The sequence below is a fragment of the Glossina fuscipes genome, unplaced genomic scaffold (genome assembly GCF_014805625.2).
Source record: "Glossina fuscipes isolate IAEA_lab_2018 unplaced genomic scaffold, Yale_Gfus_2 177, whole genome shotgun sequence".
Taxonomy (NCBI): Eukaryota; Metazoa; Arthropoda; class Insecta; order Diptera; family Glossinidae; genus Glossina; species Glossina fuscipes.
In genome coordinates this window covers 146,888-157,933 of record NW_023998520.1, presented here as the reverse complement: position 1 = coordinate 157,933, position 11,046 = coordinate 146,888, and the positions used below count along the sequence as shown (strand labels likewise).

Genomic DNA, 11,046 nt, shown 5'->3' with positions numbered 1-11,046 from the left:
TGCTAGGCGAGTAGGCTTTGCAGGCGTGTCCTTGGAAAGTATACATCACTTCCAAAATCGTTGGCGACATTGTAATCGGTATTTTCATTTTGGTTAACGGGAGAGTGCTCAGCGCAGATACTATACAGTTATGCAGACGAACAGATAAATAAACGAACTGGCGGAGATATTTAGATTAATTTCAAATTTGAAACTAGCCACGAATTCATATATAGTGTACGGTTTCAGAAGCTTATTTCTGCGCTTTATAAAAGTATTCAAAAACAAATTAAATTTTGATAATAGGTATATATTTATAATGTAAGATGGCCGCTGTCAATTTTTCCCATTTTTATAAAAATACCACAGCATCGCTTATAGAACATATGTTCAGATTTATATATGTTTATCTGATAGCACCGATAAAAAATCAAATTCGTTATTTCTTCTGGAAAACGGAAGTGTTCTCAGTTTACGCGGTGCCCTTCGATCGATTTAGGCCATTTTGAATACCAACCCTCGCGCAAGAACTTCCGATGTAACCAGTTTGGCCGTTTGGATCATTGACGACCTTAAAACCGTAAACCGCTCTCACTTCCTCAATAAGATTCTCTTGGTCTTTCATCATGGGCTGTTCCAAAAGCTTTAATAAAGGTGTAACTTTGAACCCTTCTATAGTAGCGGAAGCTGCGGAGGTCAAATTAAATTTAATGTTAACCGAAGCCGGAAAACCCAGACGATAGAGTCTCACTACGACAGCTCCACCCAAACCCAAATTATGCTGTAAATCCAATTTGCAGTTTTTAACTTGACGTTTGCCTGCCTGTCTTCTCAGTTGCCAGCATAGTTCGGCGCATTGAGCCAAGCCAGTGGCACCTAAAGGATGACCTTTGGTTTTCACCGCTATCAATTAACTCCGCTGCTTTGCGTTCTTTACACAATTTTAAGGCTTCATAAATAATTAATTCGTTGGTAGAGAAGCAGTCATGCAATTCTACTACTTGGACATCAGAGGGCTTACAATTAGACTTGGGGAAAAGGCGTGAAGCTGCTAATTTTGTCATATCGTAACCAGCTAACTTTATTAGCGATCTATCCTTGAAAGTGGATTCTAGATCTGTGGCCATTTACATGCCCACGATTTCGACTGCTTGTTTCTCCAGACAATGATGACGTACAAAAGTCTCGGAAGCTAAAATAGCAGCAGAATAGCAGAACCGTCTGATGTAGGACAGCATTATAATTTAGTGAGCACTCTATCCACCACTTGAGGAGATTGCATTATCTGCTCCAAGGTGTATTCATCTTGAAATTGTGAGTATTTAATAAATGTATGAATTAATTTCAAACACATTTTTCCAAGACTGAAAGGCTTACGGATTGTTAACCGAATGTTTGTGATTTTTCCAGGCAATTTTAGCAAAGTGCTCCGGCTTTCCAAATGCTCTTTACCTGCGTTGCCGAAGATTTGAGCAACCATGTGGCCAGTGCCGATTTCAGTTAACTCAGACATTAGAGTTACATGCCGCTCCATAGGATTTGCTCGATCAAAATACTAAATTAAAATAAGTCAGAATGCTTTTCTTATTAATTAAGGTAATTTATCAACTACTTTAGAAGACAAGGAGCCACGCTGCATCTTTTCAAAACCCAAAGCTAATACACAATCAGCATTTCCAGATTCCACGATTTGTTTGGCTAAATATAAAGCACTTGCGCCCGTGGACGATTATTGTTAACATTATAAACTGGTGTAGCGGTCATAGCAACTTCATATAAAGCACGCTGTTCACAAGCGGAATCACCGTAAACGTAACCTACAGCAGCTTGTTGTACTTCTGTATAGGGAATTTTGACATATGATAAAGCCTTAGTAACGGCTTTTTTAGCAAAATCTGGACAACATCCAGCAAAATCTAACAAACGCCCGAACGAAGACCTGGTTTTTCAAACTGAAAAAGTTATTAGTCAAACTGGGCTTTGAAAGTAAACAACTCGAAAATTAAAATTTTATGATTTTAGTAAAGTGCCAAATAGAGGAGTAGACGCGCACTCCAGTTATCAAACGAACCAACATACCAAAGGTAAGAAAATTTTACTGAACTCGGTTAAAGGCGTAGTTTATGCCCCATGCTTAAAGCATGTGCCGGAAGATGAAATTGTTCGCAAAATGGGCAGTCAAGGAGTGACTGAAGTCTATAAATTCACCAAATTAAATGACGATGTGAAAAACCCGCTTTCCTACAGGAAGAATTACTTTGACTTTTGACCGCTATCGACTACCGGCAACGGTTGATGTAGCTTGGTACAAATGTTAAGTAGAACTCTACATTCCAAATCTCATGAGGTGTAAAAACCGTCAACGCCTGGGTCATGCGGCAAAAAGATGCACCAGTCCATCCTGTGCTAACTGTGGTCTTCCTCCACATTCTGAAAACTGTACGCGTAGCTTCTGCTTCAATTGCCACGATCAACACTCGGCGTCAGACAAACAATGCCCACGTTTTGTACAGATGCGTGAAATTCTAAAATTCAAAACAGAAAATTACTGTAGCATGGGTGAAGCGCGACCCAAATACCGCGAAAGAAATCCATCTGTAGCCCAAGGAATTGAAAAAAGTAATACCTACGCTGCTGTTGCCTCGCAAATCGTGCCTAGTAAGCCTTTAACTCCAACTCCTTCTAATGAAAAACGTGTTCCACCATTAACCTAAAATTACATTGCGAAACCAGTTACATCACCCGCCAAAGATAATATTGAAAAAATCAAAACAGCAGCAAATATTGAAAAAATTAAAACCACAACACATATGCCAAAATTTAATAAACCAAATTCTCCAGAATCACCAGTTCTCAACTCTACTCAACAAATTACAAGCTATAACGAATCCAATCTTTCATCCCTCAATCAAATTTCAATTTCAAATTATTTACGTTTGGCAAACTCGTTGGACTTGAAATTTACGCAAACATCTAAGTACAGATTATTCTGCTGGTAAAAACAAATTATTCACACAACATACTTATAGTGAAATTTTCGACGGAGACGCTGACGTGTCAACTTAACCTACTTTCCACTCCAGGTCACTACAATTAAATAAAGTTTTTAAAATTCTACAATGGAACATTAAGGGACTTCTTAATAATTTTGATGAACTCCGTACATTCGTAAGTGATTTCAGTCCAACCTTTATATCGCTTCAAGAGACCCATTGTAGAACCGCTTTTAATCCTATTCCGCCCAAATCTTATACTGGATACTTCACGTATGCTGATCAAAATTTATATTCCAAACAAGGAACTGGTGTTTTTATAAAATCAAGTATACCTCACAAACGCGCAAATTTAAGCTCAAATATACAAGCCGTAGCGATACAAATAATGTTAACCATAAAGTTGAAAGTGCTTTCGCTCTATAACCCACCTTCGCAATGGTTTTCTCAGCAAGAACTCTACAATTTATTCTCCGTACTTTCCCCCCTATTAATTATATCCGGCGACTATAACAGCTGGAATACCACCTGGGGCTCAACAGTGAGCAACACTCGTGGTACTGTTTTAGAAAAGACCTTCATTCAAAGCAATCCCTGCATTTTAAATGATGGAAAACCAACGCACTTTTCAACTCATCCTATTTTTTCTCATATTTATTTAACATGTTGCTCTCCCTCACTTCTTCCTTTGGTTTCCTGGTCTATTTATAATGATCTACATAATAGCGATCATAAACATCGATCTTAAACTTTCATCGTCCTCAGTTACTCCAGCAAAACAGGCCAAATTTCTCCTAGATAAAGCGGGTTGGATCAACTACTCCAAACAGGTGGAGTCATTTTTGAATTCAAAGCCATTTAACGGGAACTGCAACCATGATGCTGGTATTATGTCTAAACCGATTCGCACGGCTGCTCATCTTTCTATTCCTCAATCCAACACCTCTTTTAAAGGAACTATCGTTCCTTTGGACAAATGTGGTGCGAATGCTCCTCTGACAGTAACTTTTCCAGTGCTTTCATCGAAAATAAAAGGAATCCAATTTCTCTTTCAAATTGTATTGACAGATCTGCCACCTTCCTGAAAAATTTCATATCTACCTTAGAACTTGAAAGTTGTCTCTCCAAATCGAATGGGAAGACACCTTGTCTAGACCGCATCTCCTACCAAATGACTAGCGCGCTGTCTAAGTCAAGTAAGAAGAAATTACTGGACCTATACAATACGGTATTTTTGACTGGCCATATACCCTACATGTGGAAACTGGCAGCAGTTGTTCCAATTCCAAAGTCAAAAAATGTCTCCACGGCATCGGATTATCGCCCAATCTCTCTTTTATACTGCCTCTTAAAGGTATTTGAAAAGATTATGATCATAATCTAGATTGGTTTCTTGAGTCCAAGAACCTGATAACAAAGCAACAAGTTGGTTTCAAGCGGGGTAGAGGGTGCATCGACGCTCTGTTACATATTGATTATTTTGCAAGAAAAGCAATTTCCGAACGAAATCACGTAACAATTCTTTCAATTGATTTTGAAAAAGCATTTGACAGAGATGGTCTTCACGTTACTTTAAGACTCTTGAACTCATAGAATATTGGATCGAAATTTTTCAACTACATCAAATCATTCGTGTCGCATCGGCGGTTTAAAGTTAGAACCAACAATCATGTCTCTGATTCCTTTCCGCTAATGAATGGCATTCCGCAAGAATCTCTTCTCTCTGGCACGCTTTTCCAAATCGCCTTCAACGAAATTAGCAAAATTCTTTGTCGTGTACCAAGAGTGGAACATTGCCTCTACGCAGACGATGCATACATTTTTACAAAAGAAAAAGACAACACGAAAGCAATCGACATCCTCGAATCTATTGCATGTGAGATCTCCACATGGGCAAACTCGTCAGGAGCTATAATCTCTACACAAAAATCAAAAAAAATGCACATTTGTCGAAAACAAATGTGCGATGCAGGAAACCTACTGATGCATATTAACGACTTACCAGTACTAAATGTGCAGACGCTCCATGTTCTCGGGCTCACGTTTTCAAACAATTATCGTTGGAAAGCACACTGCCTTCGGTTAAAAAACTCCCTTTTAACAAGGGTAAATTTCACACAGTACGTTGCTTGGAGAAGCCATGCGCATATTAACACTATCGCTTATCTTACCAAAATACTTATGTTAAGCAAGATTGACTATGCTTTGATAATTTATGGCAATAGCTGCAAATCTAATATCAACATCCTTAAACCGGTCTACCACCAAGCCTTCAGAGCAAGTTGTTATGCTTTTCGGACGACGCCCATAAATAATATCATAATTGAAACTGGTCTCCCAACTTTAGAAAATAGACTTTATGAGTTAAAAGCCAAAATAGTCCCCAAGCTTCTTAATTCAAACAAATCTATTCTCGGTGATGGCGTGAGAAAGATTATTATTGCGAAGAAAATTCCAAAGTCACCATCTGCAATTGCCTATTGTTTGTACGTCGCAAAGGAATTGAACATTCCCTTAAAAATTTCCCGCTCTTTTGATGTTAAATCACCATGGATTTTGAAAGACTGCTCTTTTGACATCGCTGTATATGCACAAGAAAGAAAATACTCCAAATTACGTCTTCAGGAATCTAATAGCTAAAAAACCCAAATATTGGAGAGTACTGGTTGGAATCTTTTATACACAGACGGCTCAAAATCTTTTGGGCTTCCTCCTGCTTGTGCCGTGGTTGATGCTACAGGACGGGTTCTTCTCAACCACATATTTCACGAAAGTACTTCAACTTTCACAACCGAAGCCAGAGCTATCCTTCACGCTGCGAACTTTGCCCAAAAAAACAAACTCAAAACAGTCATTGTTACCGACAGTTTGTCTGTATTACAAGCTATTCGGAATCCTTCGACTTCAAGAAATTAAGGAATATAATTACAACACCCGAGGGAAAAATTAAAATGTTATGGGTACCAAGTCACATTGGTTTATTGGGAAATGAGCAGGCTGATTGAGCGGCAAAGGATGCTGCTTCTGCTCCTCTAATTATGGATGATGTCAAGGAAAAGTTGGATCTTCAAAGATACATTGGAAGAAAAGTTAAAGAGAAAGTTGCTGAAGAAAATTTACAATACCATCATCAACACTACTCTTCCAATAACCCTCAATTAACTCCACCTTTATATCCAACTAATGTTGAGAAAATGAAGATCCAAACATTTTCGAGAATTCGCCTTGGTTATACAATTGCAACTCACCAATGGATCTTGAAGAAGTCTTCCTCCCTAATCTGCAGTTGTGGACAAACTCTCACCATAAAGCACATTCTCTGCGACTGCCTTAACTTTTGCTAGAAGTATTTCATTTCGAACGATTGGGTTTTTGGACATTCCACAATCAGCTTCAGAACAGAATATCAATTCAATAATATATTGAATTGAAAGTAATAACTTTTTTGATACTATTAAGCTCATTATCTAATATCCATTTATTTAAATTAGAGCCGATAGCCTGTGTTGCTAAGTGCTCAATGTTTTTTTTTAGTCTAAGAATTTATTTCATTAGACTAAAATTATAATAATAATAATAATATTTCAAACCATGGCTTTTCTTTCGGTTGCTTCACATGCCTATATTTTATATAAATATTTTGGCTTTTTTTTCTTTATATATTATTCTTATCCTGTTTTTTCTTTTTAAATGCACAGTAAATTGATTTCAATGTTTATATTTTTATTATCACTGGCTTCCATAAATGTTTATCCTAATTGAATTGGTTTAAGTGGGAGAATCGATGGTGCTTGTCTATTGCTATTGAGTTTGCTTAATTATCTTCCTCTTTAATTTGTTTGTCTTTTTCTTGGGATTTTTCGCTATATTCTTTCAAGTTACAAATACGTTCTTTTTTTCGTTTTTTAATCGAATCTCGCTTCTTTCTCATAAAAAATGTAACACGCTTTTATTTAACACACGAGATTTTCCTCGTAGGTTTCTTGTTTTTTATCCTGAACCAAATATTTTGTCTTAGTTTTTTTTCTTGTTCTTTTTTTTAACGTACGATCATCTGACCTCTTTACTTGAGCATAATGAAAGTTATCATAATAAATCAATAAAATGTTGTGTAGTAGAAATTTTTTTCTTCTTATTTTAGTTGTTATACATAGTAGAGATTCTTATTTTTTTGAAAGGTGCTGCAATTGCTGCGATATGTTATAAAGTAAAAATCTGCTTTGATTGACGTATGAAACACCACTCTATTCCACTATCCACACCCAACTGCCCTCAGCATTGAAAAGACATCAAAAAGAACCGAAATGTTATCAAACCATACAGACGAACTTTGGACTTTTCCTCTTTTCATAATTACCTCTCGCATAATAACGTTATTTAGAAAGAGAGAGAGAGGTATGAATAGAGGTTTTTTTCATAATTTCCGTTGTTACGGTTTTACCTATTTTATTAGTATAGAACAGTACACGAAGCAGACCGACGGAACCAATACCTTCAAATGCACGTGGACGTTAAAGCTCGGACCCATCGCTACTGCTAGCGATATGGAATGCGCACGTCAAATAGTACGCGGACCGACTAACCGACTAGAGCCAAACGTGTGGCTTCGACCCACGCCCTGAGATTAAGAGACTCATGCACTACCGGCGGAGCTAGTCCGGTCTTACTAAGATTCGGTGGCAACTGAAAAGGTCTCAAAAGGAAAACATATCTTTGGCATGGTAGACGGCTAGCTTCTTTCCCGTTTCGGTGCTGAGTTCATGCAGTGAACTCCCTGTCATCTTGATAACTAGGCACCGAATGTTTGCTGGGTCCAATTCGGGGTATACGCTTCCGCCATATTGCTAAGCCTGAAATTCCTGCTATGTACTACCTGTCCCTCCTTGAATTGTATAGGTCTACTATGGGTGTTGTTCTTTGGTCCTTTTCGTATGCCTGCTTCAGTCTTTTGATAGCAACATCTCTCACAAATTCTAACTTTTCGGGCATAGTCCTCATATCGCCATCATTATTTCTAACCGCTCTAGCGTCATACCTATTGCGCTGTGTACGGCACTTCTCAAGGAGAAAGTAACGTTGGTGAGATGAATGTCCCGCGTTTTCTCCTCTTCCGCGGCGTATGATTGTCTTATCTGTAAGATAGACCTGTTGACTCGTTCAGCAACGTTCGCTTGCGGAGCATAGAAAGATGTTTTAATACGCTGGACATTATATTTCTGCAGGAACTCTTGGAAGGTTATCGAAATAAACTGCTTGCCATTACCCGAATGCATCATTTCTGGCAATCTTTCAGGCTGGCAAGATCGGTGATAACTGTGAAAGGGAGCCCCTCAATGTATGACCGAAACGCTTAGTTTGGCCGACAAGCACTCCAACTGTGTCACTGTGTAGTTTTTCTGTTCCTTGTTGACTTTTTCCGACATATAGGAAGTGGGTCTTTCATTCCCGTCAATATCGCTCTGGAATAACACTCCTCCTACTCCCTCTCTCGATGTATCGCATTGGATATAGAAGTGCTTCTTGAAACCAGGTTTAACTACGACTGTCGCGGTGATAAGAAATACTTTTAGCTGGTCGCACGCTTGTAAAGCTTTATCTGACAATGAAAACATTTTCACTAGACCTTTGGTGATACACCCATGAAGTGGTGCCTCGATTGTCACATAATTGGAGATGAAACGACGATACCAACTGGTCATGACAATGATCCTTCGGAGTTGCTTAGGAGTTTTGGGTATAACAAAATTGATCATAGCCTCTACCTTAATAGAGTCCGTTTTGAAACTTACGTTTCCTACTATAAGCCCAAGATATTTTACCTCTCTAAAACAGAACCCGCTTTTACTGATGTTAATGGTTAGATTAGCACTCTTCAGGCATTCTGCCACCATAGCTAAGTAAATTGGGTGATGTTTGAAGTCATTTTCACGAACGCAACTCTGTATGACTTTGTCCATCCGTCTGCACATGCGCTGTTATGCGTTACATAAGCCAAATGGCATTACCATGAATTGGTATAGCGGTCTCCATGGTATAGTGATAGCTGTTTTTTCGCGTGACTTACTTTCTAGTTCGATCTGCCAAAAGGCGTCTTTTAAATCGATTACAGAGATATAATGGGTGTCTTGCAACAGGCCAAGTAGATCTTCGATATGTGGCAGTAGATATGCATCTTTGACGATTCGCTGGTTCACCTTCCTCGCATCTAAACGTACGTGGTTTTTCCTACCTTTGCGTACCAACGTCATTAAGGAGCTGTAACTACTGTATCATCCCTAGCGCTAACATACGATCCAGCTTCCTGTAAACTAGCTGTTGTATCGCCGGTGATGTAGGATGGCGTTTCTCTTTCACAGGCAGGTTATCCTCAATGACGTTGATCACGTGCTGTTCTAGGTGTGTCTTACCGAGCCCGAACTTCCCGAAAGATGGAAATGTTTTTATGACCTTATCCAGGAAGCTGTACTGTGTATCGGTCAAGTGGTGTGCTGAATTTAAGTAACCACCGGAGTTATCGTTCTCTAGGCGCATAGCCTCCAGGACCTCAGAGTTATTTGTCGAATTGATGGTACCTGCTTTTTGGCAACAGACAAGCCAAAAGTCTTCTAGAAATCTATTCCGTAGTAGAACTCCTGTCGTAAATCTGGTACAATGACGCACTCCTTTAACTTCGCCTTTCCATTCGACTGGCAAGGTGATGAGACCTGACACAGCGTTTTACTCCCGTTCGCCATCCTGACGTGCTGATTCACGACTTTAGGTTTTCGACCTTTCAGAAATTCTTTTGCTTCTGCCCCGCAACAGTTGACGCTAGCTCCACTAGAGCGTTTTCAAACTTAGTTTGAGCAAATAACCTGTTGTCGTGCTCCAGAGCAATGATCGCTGATACTTCCTTTCTTCCGAACCCCTTACAGGCCCTTTTTCTCTGACGAAGCCTTAGAATCTTTTCGTATCTCGTAGTGAGAGCTGGTCTACTTCTGATTTCGGCGTTAAAGATCGCGCGACAATTTTGCTGATAGTCTAAGATCCGCTGCGCTAACCTCCTTCGAGACGTGACGGCTTGTTCAATTGGTGTTAGTTCGTTAGTGCTCCACGTAAAACCATTATTCGTCTGGCAAGAGTTCCCGGCTTGCCTGGCATCTCCTGGCGGTGTAAATGTACAAAATCTCTCATTTTTGCCGCAAACAAAACAGATCATGTTACGGAACGGGCACTTGCAACGACCTACTCTAGTTGCCTCAGCGGGGTTTTTGAGAAAGAAATCTCCTGGCATACCATAGACGTAGCACAAGGTTAGGTGAAAAGGAGGTGTTCGAGGTCGCATTTGCAGCGACTGCGGGACTTGACAGTTTTTTGGCTATCCTGCTGCCGTTTGCGTGGGCCTTAGTCGGCTTGCCCTTGACATTGTACATTGCGGTTGATGTCGATCCTACTGGTGTTTACTCATGTTATGGGTATTAGCCCGTCTACCATCGGTTTGCTCAGCGTTACCGCCTTCCAGCTGCCTGTCATTACATTTGGCATGCCGATGATCGAAGCCTTCAACCGCCTCATTGCGAATGCTATTTTCCTTGAGCAGCTTTCCCGCTCTTTTACATTCGGTCTTGGATTCCGCGACGCTTTCCACAATGGCGGCGAAAATGAGTGTTGCGAAGCTGGGTTTGACGTTGAACTTTATTATTTTAATTAGTTCTTGTTCTGTTATTTTTCTCATCATCCGCAAAGTTAGGTCATGTATTTCGGTATAGTTGCTGCTTATTTTTCATGAATTCCCTTATCAGTTCATAATCCGAGCCAGCTGTTTTCAACTGGTTCAGGAGTTCCCCTTTTAAAAAAGAGTAGTCGAAGGTGGTGTCTCCTTCGTGGTCTTCGAGCAGTTGCCAATACCACTTATTCGCGTGCACCGCCACTAGACAGTGGAATTCAGCGATTAGCTCGGCTAGGCGTTCGATCCTGAAGAAGAATCTTTCGACGGTGAGACATTTACCCGATCCGTCGAATTTCAAATGCCGGCTCTTCAAGTTGATATTCCGTCTTCGAATGCTTTCTTCGCTGTTCTTAGAAGTTTCGGCCT

At 39.8% G+C, this 11,046-nt stretch overlaps 1 pseudogene; it reads right to left on the bottom strand.

Moving 5' to 3' along the window:
• Positions 1-451: 451 nt before the first annotated feature.
• On the bottom strand, positions 452-8,671 carry LOC119641774 (annotated as a pseudogene).
• Between the last annotated feature and the right edge of the window lie 2,375 nt (positions 8,672-11,046).